At 33.8% G+C, this 14,918-nt stretch overlaps 1 protein-coding gene and 1 non-coding gene across 2 annotated transcripts in view; both read left to right on the forward strand.

The window, feature by feature from the left end:
• The window catches only part of FHIT (fragile histidine triad diadenosine triphosphatase), a 1,445,250-nt gene that overhangs the window by 468,572 nt on the left and 961,760 nt on the right, over positions 1–14,918 (forward strand). The window lies entirely within an intron of this gene.
• On the forward strand, positions 10,287–10,393 carry LOC119864819. Its single transcript, XR_005375302.1, has one exon. It is a non-coding gene; the product is annotated as a U6 spliceosomal RNA (small nuclear RNA).

A 14,918-nucleotide genomic window follows, 5' to 3' on the forward strand; every position in this document is an offset into this window, starting at 1 on the left:
ATTGTAGCTTAATAGAAATGTCAAGAAAATTTCTGCATAGCTTTGCTAAAACTCCAGGAAAGTATCAAGTAACTTGAAGACCAACTATCTAAATTTTATTGTGGTGCATACCTGATGATTCAGATGAAAACATTTTCTATGGATTTGTTTAGAGTTTCTTACCAGTGATAAGAGCTACTTTTATATGCTTGATTAAAAAATGATTCCTTTCTTCTTTGAGGATTGTCCTCCTTTGACTCATTCCACAGGTAGTACTAGGAGGAAAGGGGCATGTATCCTCCTAGCATCCTGGTCATCTCTACTGTTGGTCTGTCAATACTGGTACTACTACATGTTTGAAAAAAAAAAATTCTGTAACCACTTATTAGAAAATCTAGAAGAAACAGTGATTCTTAGGAACACATACACTATCAATATTCACATAAGAAAAGTCAAAATATTTAAATAATAATCAAAGCAAAAAGTGGAAGATTGTTAAAGATGTAACACTAAAAAAGGCCCCAGGCCCAGATGGTTTTACAACTAAGTTAAATTTAAGCTTTTAAAACAGATACTCCTTATGGTTATCAAGGACTTTTAAGGCTACAGAGAAAGAGGGAGGGGGCCTCAAGTAATAGTACAAATCTAGCATAACTTTATATCCAAAGCTGATATTGATGGCTCTAAGAAGATATACCAATTTCATTTTTGTGTGTATATGATTTTAAAAATAGCAACTTAAGTCCATTTGTTTATGAACATATTTTAAATATAGTTTATTTAAAAAATTATAAACTGGTTCAAAATTGGAAATTTATCCACATTATTTTATCACATCAGCAAATTAAAAGATAAAAATGATATGATTATATCAATGCATACTGTATTAGTTTCTTAGGGCTGCTGTAGCAAATCACCAAACAGGGTGGCCTAAATCAACAGAAGTTTTTTCTGTCATGGTTCTGGATGCTAAGGTTCAAAATAAAAGTGCCAACAGGATGATGCTTTCTTCAGAGGCTGTAAGGGATGATCTTCTTTTGCCTCTTTTTAGCTTCAAGTGGTTGCTGTTAGCTGTTGGTGTTCTTTGGCATGTAGACATATCACTTTGATTTCTGCCTTTGTTATCTCATGGAATTCTCCATGTGTGTCTGTTTTTGTCTCTATTTTCTCTTATTTTGAGAATAGCAGTCATTGGATTAGGGTCCACTGGAATCCAGTATGACCCCATCTTAAGTAAGTACATCTGCCAGGACCCCATTTCAGAATAAGGTCACCTGAGATTCTAGGTGGCCATACATTTCAACCCAGTGCACATGCCAAAAAAAAATTTGCTATAATGTATTAGAAATTTCAAATAACTTTCTAAATAACATGGGCATTGGAGGATGTTAATTAAACATAAAATATATTCACAAAACCTAGTGTAATATGACATTAAACAGTGGAAATATAAAAGCCATTCCTATTAAGACCAGGAAAAATGCAGAAGAATATTTATTGTCAACATTGTTACTTAGCACTGTGTTGTAGGTTCTACATGATGTAATTAAACAATAAAATTAAACAACATAAATATTGGAAAACATTAAACAGAATTATCTTTGTTTTCAGATGATATGATTATGTTCCTAGCAGACTTAAGACTTTTATAGACTAAGAAAACATGTAAGCTGGATGGCTGCAAAGTAAATATATTAAAATCAAAGCATATTTATACCTTCAATAACCAGTTACAAAGAAATAGAAAATTTTCATTTACATAAACAAAAAATATAAAATCTTTAGTAATACATTTAATAAGAAAGGAAATCATTGAATGATTTTCCCTAGTATTTTTCCAGTTGTGAAGTGTCTTTCCTTTCTAAAATCCTGCATATGTTAGGGAATTTCAGTCACAACTGCAATAGCTTTTTATTTTTACCCTTTCTTCTAGATATTAAAACAATATAAAGCTGTTGGGGTTTTTATTGTTTATTTGTTTTTGTTTTTTAGAGACAGAGTGTGTGCCTGTGCATGCTTGAGTAACAGGGGAGGGGCGGAGGAAGAGGAGGAGAAAGAATATTAAGCAGGTCTCACACCCAGTGGGGAGCAGCTCAGCATGGGGCTCGGTCATACAACCCTGAGATCATGACCTGAACTGAAATCATGAGTTGAGTGTAAAGCTACTGTTATTAAAATTGTTATTGGCTATGATAAAAATTGACATTGGAATAGAAAAAAAGTCCGAAAGAGATCCAAATATGTGATAATGAACTAAATATTTAGTACAAGTGGCTTTTTACTCCAGTGGGAAATGTATGTTTCTATAAAAAATGCTGTAAAAGTTGGTTTTTCATATGTAAGTTGTAAATGTTAGACCCTGATTTCTCAGTATAAAATTAAAAAAAAAATAAATTTTAGATAAGTTAAAGGTAGAAATGTACAGCATTTAACAATGCAAACAGAAAATTATACACTGGTGAGATAAAGTTTTACATCATATTTGGAAAAAATGGCTATAGGTAAGTGGTATTTCACAAAAGGGAAAATTTAAATAACCAATAGACATGAAAATCTGCTCTTCTTCATCAGCAGTCATCACAGAAATACAAATCAAATCATAATAAGAAAGTAGAATGTTCATATTCTGAAAAGTCTAACATTATCTATTAAAATTAATAGTATATCTACTCTGACTCTGTAACTCTACTATTGGGAATCTTTATTGTATAAAAACGTATTTCAAAGATATGTGCTACATTCTTTTGGTGGCAAAAACAAAACAAAGCAAATATTATTGAGAAAATACTAACCAACAAGCTCATTAATAGGGAAATTATTGACCATATTTATAACTATACTATGGAATATTATGCAATCAATAAAAGTAAGTAGATCTACATGTGATATCCAACATGCACATGATGCAGTTGGTGAATAGTCATTTGGAGCAACTAGGAAAGTATTGAGCTTATTTAAATGAAGAAGAAAAGAATGGTTCTATATACAATTCTATGTTTATATATATTTATGTGAAGCTAGAGAAAGCTGTGAAAGCATAAACAAGTAATTGTTTCTATTTTTTGTTTTTATTTTTTATTAGTTACCATGGGAAAATGGGATTGGCAATTGAGCAGGAGAAAAGTACTAATTTATTTTATAGTGTGTGTGTATATATACATTTATTTAATTTATTAAATAAACATATTTGTTAACATATATAAGTTTGTGTTTTTATTATGCTAATTTAAAAATAAAATATTATCTGTAGCATTTTTTCTGATTTCATATGTATATATAGGTATGTTAAATCCTTACAGTATTGTATTTTAGGATAATGCTTTTACCACTTTAAAAAGTGTGTAAAAGGACTGGCTGGGTGGCTCAGTCTGTTAAGCATCCAACTCTTGGTTTCATCTCAGGTCATGATCTCATGGGTTGTGGGATAGAGAGATAAAGTCTCTCCCTCTGCCCCACCCTCAACTCATATGCTCAGGCATGCACACTCTCTCTTAGTGCACGTGCTCTCTCTCTAAAAATAAATGATTAAATCTTTTTTAAAAATGGGTCAAAACATTTGAATGGCAATTTACAAAGAAGCAATATAAAACACCAGTAAAACTTTCAGCTCATTAATTATCAAAGCAAAGATAATTAGAGAAACAATGAGTTTTTGCCCAGACTCACAAGTGAACACAAAATTAATACTTCTCAATATTATACAGAGTGTAGGGTATTGTCCAGAGTGTGTACATAATTTGTTAAACTTGCTGGAGTGCAGTTTGGCCATATTAACTTTAAAAATTTGATAATGTTCATTAACATATACTCTCCCATCCAGCCATACTATTTCTAGAATGCAATGCTAAGGAAATAATTGGAAAGATATATATATTTAATGTTTATTACAGATTTGTTTATACTAATATAAAAAGCAAAATCTCTATATTCATAAATAGTTGACTAGGTAAGTAATCTCACTTATAAGTTATTACCACAACTCTATATACACACAGATGCAAATACAAAATTATGTTATAGTGAAAATTTATATATGATGAATTTCCATTGATGGTATAGAAAGATATGCATAAAACAGTTGATCAGTGTGTTAGATTCCAGTTGTTACATACTATGATGCAATTTTGTGATGTATTCATACATTAAAGTGAATGGAAGTAGACACAACAGACTACAGTGATTTTCTGTGCATGGTGTGGTATAAGAGATTATGTTTTATTAAGAGGTCTTTCTGTAGTTTTTTGAACTTTTTGAAAAGTGCTTGCTGTACTTTTATCAAGAAAGATACATTGGATGTGTTTTAAAAATTCTGATTAAAAAAGAATGACACAGAGATGCCTGGGGGCCTCAGCAGTTGAGCATCTGCCTTTGGCTTGGAGTATGATCCCAGATCGGGAGATCGAGTCCCACCTCAGGCTCCCTGTGAGGAGCCTGCTTCTCCCTCCATGTCTCTGCCTCTTTCTCTGTGTCTCTCATGAATAAATAAATAAAATCTTTTAGAAAAAATTAAATAATAGATTTTAAAAATGACACAAAAGACCAAACTGGAAGTGTTTTAAAAATTAAGAGCTGCAGGGGAACAACAGTGAAACAAGGAAAGAAGTGTATAGGTTTGGTGAAGAAAGGTATCAGCTGTTAGTTGATGATCTAAAGCCTATAGAGAGGCCTTTGGGAGGCTGTTTTGAGTCTCCTGTTACTTAAATATCTGACCTTTTTGAATTAGCTCTCCTGCCATAGACAGCTTAACAAGGGACTCTTCACTAACGTGTACTTTATCACATTTGGGGGCAAGGTTTCCAGTTTTTCTCCAGGGAGTAAGCTTACTTCATGTAGCTTGTTCCAAAACACTTATCTTGGAAACAGCACACCTTTCTAATAGAAGGCAAATGTCATGACTGAAGGCATGGGACAGAGCCTGATTGATATTCCTAAAATGCCTCTTCTATGTTCTAGAAGCCAAATCTGCATTCCTTTCAGTGATGTAGAATGTCAGTACAAATGCTCTATCTATGCTGAACCTGGTGGAGAGGGGGGAAAAACACACTCCACTTCTTTATTTAGAGTTTGCTTTGAGAACCGGGAGCACTGTTTGAAAGGTCATTCCATTTCAAGTAGCAGATGGATAGGAAAAAAAATGGCTTTTACAAATAATTTAATTGAATTCTCCTTGCCATTTCTGGAGGCAGTTCAGGATATTTTTTAAAGCATTGATCCATAATTATCTTTCAGAGTGGTTAGTATTGTGAGACAGATGTGTAATTCTTTGTGTATAAGGGAGCAATATAGCACCCATTTTAACTAGTCGATTGTCTTTTCCTTTCCTGGTGCAAACAAATGCACATAACAAAAGGCAAATCACTGCTTTAAAAGAAAAGAACAAATTAAATGTTTTTTTTTTTCAGGTTTGTTTTTGACTTGAAGCTCTCCTTTCTTAGGCATGGTTGTATTTATAAAGGTCAGCTTCTTTGCCTTCCTATAAGCAAATTATAATCTGCATCTATGTAGCCTACTTTTGTTTATAGTCTTGATACAAGAACCCCAGGGGCATCATAAACCATGAAACACAAATTTACTATTTTAATAGGTTATAAAATAGGAATAACCAAGACTTCTAAGAATGCATTGTATCTGTGGTTTATTTTGCCTTCTTCTTTTTAAGTGTTTGTAATCTAACCATGCTATTTGACTGGGGTAAGGATGAAGGATGGGATACCCAGTTAAATTTGAATTTCAGATGAACAATGAATACTTTTTTCTTCAGTATAAAGTATGACTTCTGTAATAGGCTGGAGAATCACCTGAGAATAGAGAATTTTAAGTAGAATCATGAAATATAGTAAATATAAGTACATAAGCTATGTCTGTGTAGTTTAATGAATAATTATAAATGTAAACCCATGTCAAAGTCTATCCAGGTCAAGACACAGTATTCCCAATGTCCCAAAAGTCCCCTGCAAATCTCCTCTGATCTTAATCCTTTCTGACCCCATTAGAGGTAGTCACTATCCTGTCCTTTGCAATAATCATTTTCTTGCATTTCTTCTTAATTGTATCATCAATGTACAATGTGCATATTTTAAATATTATATAAGTGGAATCACATTGCGTGAGTCTTTAAAGGTAAAATATTAATAATTCAATTTGGGGCCAAATACTATGATGTCCTATCAAATTATGAAATAGACAATTTTCTTAAGTTTGAATGTACTTGGATTTTCTGTATAATAATAACTGAAGAGTAGTTATTTAAAAAGAAATCTTAATGAGCTCAATGATATAATGGTGCCATAAATATTTGCAGTTTTATACTTTCCCTTCAAAATGTTTATTCTACCAAGCCTCACTAATTTTCTAGAACATGGGGCCAAGCCAGTGATATTTTCACTGGGTTTTTGTTTCATTAGTATTAGTGGAGTAAATCTCATCAGTAACCTAAGGTCATAATTTCAGCCATAAGTGGATAAAGAGCCTTTTGATTTATTATTCATATAGATAACAATACTCAGAATGACTAAGGAACACTCCCTTTTATATCATAAATTTTATCTGGTGACGTTTAAAAAATAGATCCCAGAACCTAGCCTTCTGATCCATGCACTCTCTCTTTCGTTTTGTTAATGACACCATATTTTGGTTTAATCATTTCTTCTTTAGTTCCTTAATACTCAAGATGACATATTTTCCAAGCTGCTTTGAAGAAAGCACAACCATCACGAGAGCAAAAAATAATAAAAAAAAATTTAAAAACAGATTTCTGCATGTTTAAGGAAATAGGCAATTTTCCATGGCAAGCACTTGAAGTCAGGGGTGATTTATTATTCATTTGACTGTAGTGAATATTCATGATTTGCATGTTAAATTAGAATTATTGAAATTTTTGTTTACCCTAAAGAAGTTTGGGAAGTTTTGTGTTTAAAATTTGAATTTACTAAAATTCACTTCTCAGGAAACAGAATTTTCTATCTGGAACTATAAAAATGATCTCGTTAAATTCTCTAGGTAATGTGCATGAAATATGCAATATTTTATAATTTGTAAGACTGATAAAGGTATTTTATATGAGGGCACCTTGGTATAGAACCCTGGTTTGTTTCCATCTTTCTCTCCTCATCTCCCTTTCTCTCCCTGCCACCCTGTCTCCTTCCCTCCATTCCTTCCTTTATTCCCTTTTTTCTTTTCTTTTAAAATAGCAGGATCCTTTACTCAAAGAAAACCTTGCCCAAGGGCTCAATATATAAAAAATAGCTACTCTATTTGGATAAAGAATGAGGCTGGGGCATACCTTCCTTATCTCCACTCCACCACATGGACCCCTAGAGTATCACTATAGAGCCCTTGGCTTTCCATGATCACAGTTTTAAAACCCAGAGAGCCGAATAATGTATTATCAAACACATTATGTGCCAGACACTCTTCTAAATATTTTACAAACATTAACTCACTTAATCCCCAGGATAACACTGATGTAATTATTATTATTACCCTCATTTTATGGATGAGGAAAGTGAGGCACAGAGAATTTAAATAGGTTACCCAAGATCATACAACTATTAAATGGCAGAGCTTGGACAGTCTTGTTTTTCAAGAGTCCCTGTTCTTACCCAGAATGCTTTACAGCCTCTCTTTCACAGGACCAGAAGTTATATTCAGCTCTTATTGGGGGTTAGGACTGTGCTATACATATATTATCATAGCTGATGCTCCCAGGGTAGCCAGTGAGGTAACACTATTATCCCCAATTTACAGATGCAGGAAGTGAGGCATAAAGAAGTTACATTGCATTCTTGTGAGGGCCAAGGCCAGGATATAAACCTTCACCGTTTAACTTAAGAGCTCATGTGCTTACGACTTGTTACATAGGTATCTATGAAACTGAAAATATTTGTTTTTAAAGAGTTATGCTTTTCATTTTCTTTCATATTGGGTTTACATTGGCTAACATTGTAGAGACTATCTATATTCTGAGTAGCCTACCACTTAGCTTTACCAGGGAAGGATCATGCTCAGAGAAAATTCAGCATCTTAGTGTCTTTAAGTCCTACCTTTGACTCTGTGGTTCTCCCATTTGCCTTCTGGTCTTTACCATATTCTCCTGTTTAATTTCCTCAGTATTCACTGCAGCTTTATTAAATAATACCATCAAATATTCATATTTATCTCACAGAGACTAATGGCTTATCTCCAAGATCAAGCTATCTGTGTTTTGATTTAATCCTCTTGGAGATAAAAAGACTTTATCTTGTTTGATGGTTGCAGTGGTGGGAAATGTTAGACTCTCTTGCAAACTAATAGTAGAGGAACCTTCTCCCCAATCAGTGTTGGTCCAGATAAAGACCTAGGTATTTAGAATAGTTTTGTCTGGCTTGCAAGCATAAGATAATTCTAATAATAGGAGCAGTAAGAAGCCTGATGGCCTAAGATCTAGTACATGTGGATGAATGATTTTGTGCTATTCATTAAATTGTGTTGCTTTGGCTCTTTATCTGCTGTGCAGAAATTTTGCAGGACAAGATCAAGTGAAGGGTGTTGGCTGCTCATGTGACCTTCGATATTTGAAAGGCAGAAAGCTGTTCTGTGTCAACTCTGTAATAATATGTTTCTTTTAGGAAAGTAGTTTATTCCTTAAAACTTAATATGCCTTTGTCAATTCCCTCTTAATATTTACCCATGACTTTAGCCTCTTGAGTTAAATCTTGAGTAAACATAGTGATTTCCAGAGACCCATGAGTAGAGAAACACCTACTTGGGCAAATCAAAACATATGGAAATCTTGCTCCTACTAGCCTCCTATCCAGAGAGAGAAACATTTAAAAATGTGATCTTTTACTCTTTCCCCAAGGAAAAGCAGTGTTGTGCAGAAGTAAAATAGATATGCCTTGGTTCTACCTATTTAAAAGGAAAAGAATTCTTATAGTTAGAAAAGCATGTTCACTTTATGTAAAGGTATAATTTTTTAAGTTTGCATTCACTCACAAGGTAGTGAAATAGGAGGATCAGCACCTGAACCAAGAAGAGATTGAAGAATACATGAAATTGATGCCTGGATAGTTTGTGTGTGTGTGTGTGTGTGTGTGTGTGTGTGCGCGCGTGCATGTGTGTGCGCGCATGCACATGCGTGAGCTTAATGTTACTATCATGAAAAATTAGTTCTTATAGTCAACACTATTCTAAATTCCTATAAAGAATTCTACTAATTTGAAGTTTGGTGACACTGGAATGAACAATTTCAACTGATGGTACCCTTGTGCTATGGCTAGAAGGAGGAAAGAACTTTAATCTTTTAGTTGCCCCCTTTTCCCTATTTTAGACACATGCAGAGACTAATTACAAGAGAATTCCTATATAATGTAAGTGCTATTTGAAGCACACTATTAATGCAGACTTCTATCTCTGTTTTGATATGGAAAATACAAATAGTAGTTGGCCTGTCATTTACTAGTTTTCTATAGCTGCTGTAATAAGTCACCACAAACATAGTGGTCAAAACAAAACAGATTTATTATTTTAAAGTTCTGGAGATCAGAAATTTGAAATCTGAAATGGATTTCGTTGGGATAAAATCAAGGTGTCGGTCGGTCAGAATTTCTTTCTCAAAGTCTCTAGGGGGCAGTTTGTTTCCTTGTCTTTTTCAGGTTTTGTAAGTTGTCTACACTTCTTGGCTTGTAGCACTCATCCATGTTCAAAGTCAGCAATGGCCAGTTGAGCCTTTGTTTTATTTCATCCCTCTGCCTCTAACTTTTCTGCTTCTCTGTCTCTTTATATTGAAGGATGTTAGTGATTACATTGGATCCACCTGAATAATAGGGGATAATCTCTCTATTTTAAAGTCAAATGATTAGCAACCTTAATACCATCTACGAGCTTAATTCTCCTTTGCCATGTAACCTAACATCATATTCACAGAGTCTAGGAATAGGATGCAGACATCCTTGCGGAAGAGCATTGTTCTGCTTTCTATCATTGGGAACAATAATATTTTTGGAAGTATATTTGTCAATATCTGTTATAATTAAAGAACTATAGCTATGCCGAAGGTAAAGAGGGTACTGTGAATTACTATTTTTTTATGTTCAAATTGGACATAGATCCAGGCAGTGGTGTTAGAAGATTCTATATCATACCTAGGAGCTCCACACGATGACTTCTAGAGACTGGGATTTGGGCTTAGAAATTATGGAAACCAATTTATGGTCCAGTTGTAGCAGACTGCAGAGACACATAAATAAAGACAGTTGTCATCTCTTTTTTGGCAGATGCTGGCTTTTTTATGATAAACTTAAAATTAATTTAAAAAAGCCTGATGGACAGTGTTTGCTTCAGCAGCACATATACTAAAATCAGAATGATACAGAGAAGATTAGCATGGCCTTTGTGCAAGGATGACATGCACATTCTTGAAGTGTTCCATATTTTTTTTAAAAAATCATAATGGACAAGAAAGAAGGAACAGTATCTCAGAGACTCAGAGTAACAGACCTCCCAGGATAATTTACCACAGAAACATGAAAGGATTTCATTTGGTATCCTCAGAAACCTCAGGAAACAAAAAGAGAAATGAGAGAATAAGCCGAGGCTAAAAGAAAGTAGGATGGTTTGGAAAAAGAGGTAGGTTTGTTGAACAAACATGATAAAGAAACCAAAATGCCATAGAGATCTAAAATCTGTATTGGAAACTAAAAAGAAATCAGCATTTAAAAATACATACATATCACCTAATATAAAAGAAAAATTGATAAGTTCTGTCAAAATGGAGAAAAGGACAATAAAATTAAATTAATGAAATAAAGATTAAAAATATAGCAGACAGAAATCATTGACTTAAATACTAGGTCAAATCCAAGAATTATAGATGTTCTTGAGATAGAAACAATTGGACACAAGTACTAATCAAAAATTAATAAAAGCTCTGCTGAGCTAAAACAAAAACAAAAGCAAAAAAGCCTCAGCATGCAAATTGAAAGGGTTTTTCATACTTTAGGCAACAGTAATGAAAAGGGTTCCATACTATTACAACTTGGCAATTTTGTTTAAACTACAAGAATAAAGAAAAAAATCCTTCAAGCACAGGCAAGAAAACATGCTTGGAACAGTTTGGGAGAGTGTACTGAAGAAAGGTAAATATACTTAACTTGTCTTTTACTTGTAAAAGTAACAGAAAGAAATTTTCAAATACACAAGAGAAAAGAAAGCGTACACCTCTTTACTAGGGAAATGGCTTAAGGATGTAGCCAAGGTCAGTGCAGTTTAAAGGGAAGTTCTGAGTCTGGTAATAGCATTATCTGGAAACCAGTTAAAAGTAGAGATTCTCTGGTCTACCCCACACCTCCTGAAGCAAAATCTCTGGAGATGGAATGTAGCAATCTATATTAACAGTGTTTGCAGGAGATTCTTACATGCACGAAGATTTAAGAAGCACTAGTCCAGGCAACTGAGAGAGAAATCAAATTTAAGAATTCTGTAACAGAGAAATAAATGTTAAGAGTCTGATTATTAGTAGTGTAACTAAACATAAGCGAGGTTTAGACAATTATAACTTTAATTATAAGACTGAATGCAAATGTAAAACTACACTTTTGAAAGATACAATATGTAATCAAAGATAATGCTTTAATAAATATTTAGTATTTAGTATTTAGTATTTAATACTAAGTAGTAACAAAACCCAAAAATTATATTTACAGAGTCTGGAAATAAAATGGTGATAAATCTTTATTTTAGTAAGGGTGAACTCAACGACTTCAAGTATTTGCAAGTTTTAAAGTTATGCATTCAATAACAATTGATATACTTTTTGGTATACTTATTACCACTATTAGAAATGAGAGTAGGTATGACTTCCAAATCAATGGAGACAGAAAAGAAGGTGCCACCTGGCCTAAATCACCAAGTATATGAAGCAAATTAATAGTGAAATATAAACTACAAAAAGTGTAAAGCAACATCACAGAGGTATAGCCAAATATATCATTTATGTCAACATTAGTGTAAATTCACCTACTTGGAAAAAAGGCGGATAATTTGACCAATTAGTCCATCTGAACATTGACGTTCCACAAAAGTACATTATGTTTGTAAAAAGCCGTGGCTTTAGTTTTAGTATCCTTTGGTTAGGTTTACACTGGCCACATATTACTTGAATAACTATGGGAGATATATTTAACCTGTTTGGTTTTAAATTTCTTATGTCTAAAATAGGAATGACATTTCCCATGTACCTTACATGATGTGAAGAACAAATGTGAATGTGAAGGCATTTTCTGAAGCTGAGTCATTATAAAAGAATCATTGAACTAGTCTATTAAAATAAAAAGGCTCTCTTTTACAGCAAAAAAGCAAAATCTCACCCTAGGTTACTGAGAAGAGATGTACCTAAAACAAAGAGGGCTCATTATGACTAAAACAAAGAAAAACCTGAAATCAAAAAGATGGACAAGATATATCAGGCAGGCAAAAGCAAAATTAACACAAAAGTAATCTTGGCAATATTTAGACAAAATAGAGTCAAAGACTATGAAAATATTAAATGTGATCTAGATTATATTTTCTTTCAAATAGACTTCATAATGAAGATCAGACAGTCTTGAATTTTCATTGACATGTTAACAGTCTCAAAATACTTGAAACAAAGGCTGTTACAAATAGAAGAAAAACTTGATAGAAGTGGAATTGTATGAGATTTTAGTATACTTTTATTGATCTTTTATGGGTCAGATTAACACAGAATACATAGAGTATCTTAATAATCTAATAAAGCAGGTTTAATAAATATCTATTGAAATTTGTTCTCTATGGGCAGCCCCGGTGGCATAGCTGCCGCCTGCAGCCTGGGATGTGATCCTGGAGACCCTGGATCGAGTCCCATGTCAGGCTTCCTGTATGGAGTCTGCTTCTCCCTCTGCCTGTGTCTCTGCCCCTCTCTCTCTGTCTCTATGAATAAATAAAATCTTAAAAAAAAAAAAGAAATTTGTTCTCTAGAAATAAGCATACTTTAAAGAGTTATGAAGCATTTAGAAAAAAGTTAATCATATATTAAACCTCAAAGAAAACCATATTATGAAACATAAACTGTTTACAGGCTACATGCTCTGCCTACAATGAAATAAACCTAAAACTTAATAATTAAGTTTAAATGCATAGCTCAACAACTTGAAAAACCTTAATGCCAACAATAAAAAATAAGAATTTCTTTTAAAGAAGTGCAGGTTCAAATCAGAAATCAAACCTAGAGTAACAAAGGTTTAGAAAAAAGACAACTTGATGTATATACATTTAAATGGCCAAAGCTGTATTTAGCAGAGAATTAGTAGCCCCAAGAGCTTTCTCTCTTCTCTCTCTCTCTTTTTAGATAGGGAGAGAAAGAGGGAGAGAGAGTGCATGTGTGCAGAGGGGCAGAGAGAGAGGGAGAGGGAGAGAGAGAATCTTAAGTAGGCAATGTGCTCAGGCTCAGTGTGGAGCCTGATGCAGGGCTCATTTCAAAACCCGGAGATAGTGACCTGAGCCAAAATCCAGAGTCAGATGCTTAACCAACTGAGCCACCTAGGTGCCCCAAGAGCTCTCATTATTAAATAAGAATAACAAAATCAATCTATAGAAAACAAAAGTAGTGAATTAATAAATATAGTCTCCTTTTCTATTAAACAACATAACAAACAAGCAATACTCATTCAGTAAGTTGGGAATAGAATGAATTTACACAGCATATTACAAGATATCAGAGGCCTCTATAACAAGGTACATGATTTTATGTTAACATTGGAAATATTACTTTTATTGCCATAAATGAGGTGAGTTTGCTTGACCTTGCTATAACTATTTCAAAATTGTGCTAGTCATTATACAATGTGAATCCAGCTGAGGGAATAAGATAATAAGATTAAATGATATATAAATATTAGAGGGACACCTGGATAGCCCAGCAGTTGAGTGCCTGCCTTCTACTCAGGGCATGATCACGGGGTCTGGGATCGAGTCCTGCATCCAGCTTCCTGTGAGGAGCCTGCTTCTCCCTCTACCTATGTCTCTGCCTGTGTCTCTGTGTCTCTCATGAATAAGTAAATACGATATTTAAAAAAAAATTGGAAAGAAGAGATAAACTGGTACTATTTAAAAATATATAATTGTCTTTTTCCAAATTCAACTAAAAACCCATAAAAACCCATAGAGTTCAGAGAGGTAGCAAGATTCAGGAAAATATCAATAAATTTCTTATGCATTTATGAGGGCAACAACACTGTAGGATTCATAAGTAAACTAAAATGGACTACACAGTAACTGAATGTTAAACTCTACCAAATAAACTTAAAAAGAAAACCTAAGTAGATGAGAAGTACCATGTTCCCTACTGGGAAGACACAATCTGCTTAAAATCTACTATCACAATCAAAATCCCAGCAGGATTTCTTAAGGGACCTTGTAAGCATCTTCTAGATTTTAAAAGGAAAACGACTATACTTTAGAATAGTTTTTGAAAGAAAGATGGACATGACTTATTTATTTATTGTAAAGATTTTATTTATGAGAGACACAGAGAAAATGAGAGGGAGAGAGAGAGAGAGAGTGAGAGAGAGAGAGAGAGGCAGGCAAAGACACAGGCAAAGGGAGAAGCAGGCTCCATGCAGGGAGCCTGACATGGGACTTGATCCCGGGACCCCAGGATCATGCCCTGGGCCAAAGGCAGGCGCTAAACCACTGAGCCACCCAGGGATCCCCGGACAAGATTTATTTTTAAAGAAGAACCATGATGGGGTATTTACCTACTAAAAATTTTAAATATTTATACCATGGGATTATATACCAGACAAATACATCATTGGTTAAAATGAGAAGTATCAAACAGATCCATGTATACATAACATTATTTTATTGATAAGGTTGAAATATTAAATTGGTGGAGGGGGTTATATTCTATCAGTGAATGGGACAATTGGCTCTCCACTTAG

Source organism: Canis lupus, chromosome 20 (genome assembly GCF_011100685.1).
Source record: "Canis lupus familiaris isolate Mischka breed German Shepherd chromosome 20, alternate assembly UU_Cfam_GSD_1.0, whole genome shotgun sequence".
NCBI lineage: Eukaryota > Metazoa > Chordata > Mammalia > Carnivora > Canidae > Canis > Canis lupus.